Raw genomic sequence first — 2,707 nt, 5'->3', positions numbered from 1 at the left:
ACCATTCTATATGGAGATTTATCTAGTACAGCCATATTTTTGGTTTTTGAATGGGTGAGTTAAGTATGTATCAAGCCAGAGTAAAAGAATAAATAATGAGAGAGAGCATGCATCAAATATGGTACTCAAAATATCCAGCAGAAATTGACTTGGGGTGCTTAATTGAAGCAGTCATCTTGAGTTTCCAACAGAGAAAACATGGGGCACAGCAGAGTGTCCACTCATATGAGGCTTCCATGAAAAAAACAAATGACAGCAGAGATATAACATTATCAAAGCGGAGACTCACAGCATCCAACAGAAACCAGCTCAGGATTTGAGTCTGTCAGCTACATCCCAGTTGAATTTTCTATGGGTCCGCTTCTCTTTGCTGTGCTTCTGGCTTCTCTTTCCCACTGTAGGTGCTTTCACATCATGGAACAAGCAAGGGAGACTTCTGTTGGAAAAGGTCTACCTTATACATGTTTTCAAGGACACAATTTTTTTGTTCTTCGGTGGTTTTGCTTTTCTCATCCCTCCCTGTCAGAGTTAGGGAAGGCAGCTTGGTCCCCAGACAAGGGGCCTGAAGAACTCTGAGACAAACATGCATGATTTTGAAGTGGCCCTGGAAGGGAGGGAGGGAATGCAAGAACCCTGCTTCCAAAGCCAGCTTCCTAGGGAGTTCAAGCAACACATGACAACTTACCCATAAAATGCACATGACACACTGTGAGGATTCCGCAGAAAGCTCACCCCCAAACACAAGCATAATAGACACAGAATCCTCTGGAGTAGATGTGATTTCTAGTGACTCTTTGACATCAAAGGTTATTTGCATGCTGAAATTATCATATCTGAAGTGTGTGTGTATATATTCCTCCTAAGGGATGTATCCATTTTCTAAAAAAACTTAAATTTCTTAGCCCCTGCATCATAATTTAGCTTCGTAACTTTTACCTGTGGGAAGCAAAGGAAATGGAGTTTTCCAATACCAGGTGGTAGTATCTATTTGCAAAGTACATTTTATTCATTTTCTTAGCATGAGCTATAGCAACAGTTCCAGAGATATATAAAAATATGTAAGTAATCATATGAGTGGAATAAGCCCTCTTATTTTAAGCAGCTCATACATACCCTTCAATTGCATCATTTCAATCTCTTGGGGGCATCCTATATCTCCATGGATAACTTACATTTTGAAGTTCACTAAAACTTGATTCCGGCTTTTCATTGGTATGGGCTGTCCTCCATACCATAATCTCATGCACTCTAAACATTTCAGAGATTATCCACATGACTGTACACATGCCAGTAGACTCCACACATAATATTCTACCTCAGGGGTTTTCAACATACATCCTTAAACCAATAATAATATCACATGGTTCCATCTCAAACATTCAAGTTATCACTTCTCTATCACCCTGATTTATGAGCTCAGAATCCCTGTGAACAAAGTCCAGTATCTTCTGTCTTAACAGTTGCACAAGAAAATCTGAGCCTTACAGAAGCCTGGGAACTTTTAGCAATAAAAAGGGGTTTTAAAGTTTTTTACTTGAAATTTTAAAAACTATTATTTTTATTAAAAGTATAATGGCTAAAATTATGATAGCTTGATCTAGAAAAAAATGCCTTGAAATGACATGGGACTACACCACTTAATGTCAAGGAAGCTACACCCATGAAGTCTCAACATACCTGCCTTAAGAAGGCTTGGACAAAAAGACACCAACAGGTATGTTAACACAGAAGAGAAAAATTGCATAGGTCCCCAACCCTAGGCAAAGAACTACAAGCAACTATGGAATGCTGAGAATGGAATAATATAGTCTCCCCAAGGAAGAGTCCCCCAACTGGTCATCTAATACAGAGTGATTAGCTCTGTAATCATACACATACAAGTAATATTAGAGACTGAGTAGATTATATATTTAGGAATATATATGACCATAATTACAGAAAAAGAAGCCAGAGGCTATGAGTTTGAGAGAAATGAAGCATGCACCTGGGAGGACTGGAGGGAGGAAAGGAAAAAAATGATGTAATTATATTTTAAAGTTGGAGTTGTATCAAGTTGTAAGTAGTGTATAATAAGGGTCATTCCTATTCACCTGTTTCTCTAGAGCAAGCTTTGTAAAATGATGTAGACTGTAAAAAAAAAAAAAGGTAAAACTATGGTTACAAGGTTTAATGTGGTCCTTAATCAGTAAAGGTCAGGAGACCTAAGTTTGAGATAACACCTCTTATCCTGACTTAAAATGAGTATTGCTAAGTAGTATTTATAGATAGACAATGCACAGGTAAATACAGAGAGGAGGAGGTTCCCCAGAATGAGAAAAGATGTACATTTTTTGTTGTGCCCATGTTGAGAATATGAGCAGAATTACTATTCCATGCTTTTACAGCAGCACTCTGGACTTTATCTGTTCTGGTTAGAGTATTATCTGTCCTTTGTTTGCATCAAATGATGTTTTTGCTGTCTGTAGGCCAGCACTTTTGCAGCTAACCAGATCCAGTTGATGAAAACCTGTTCTCCTTTGCTCCTGGAGTATTTCCAGTCATATTCCTTTTCTAGTATAAAGACATCATAACATATATATTAACATATATATATATATATATATATATATATATATATCATATATTGAAGCAGGATCTGGAAGGAGAAGGAATACAGAGAATATCTTTGAGGAAAAAAAATTAAACTGAATACCTCAAAGAATGCCAA

This window comes from Peromyscus californicus, unplaced genomic scaffold (assembly GCF_007827085.1).
Source record: "Peromyscus californicus insignis strain IS unplaced genomic scaffold, ASM782708v3 Scaffold_6__1_contigs__length_162567912, whole genome shotgun sequence".
Classification (NCBI taxonomy): Eukaryota; Metazoa; Chordata; class Mammalia; order Rodentia; family Cricetidae; genus Peromyscus; species Peromyscus californicus.
Note: the sequence above shows the minus strand (reverse complement) of the source record.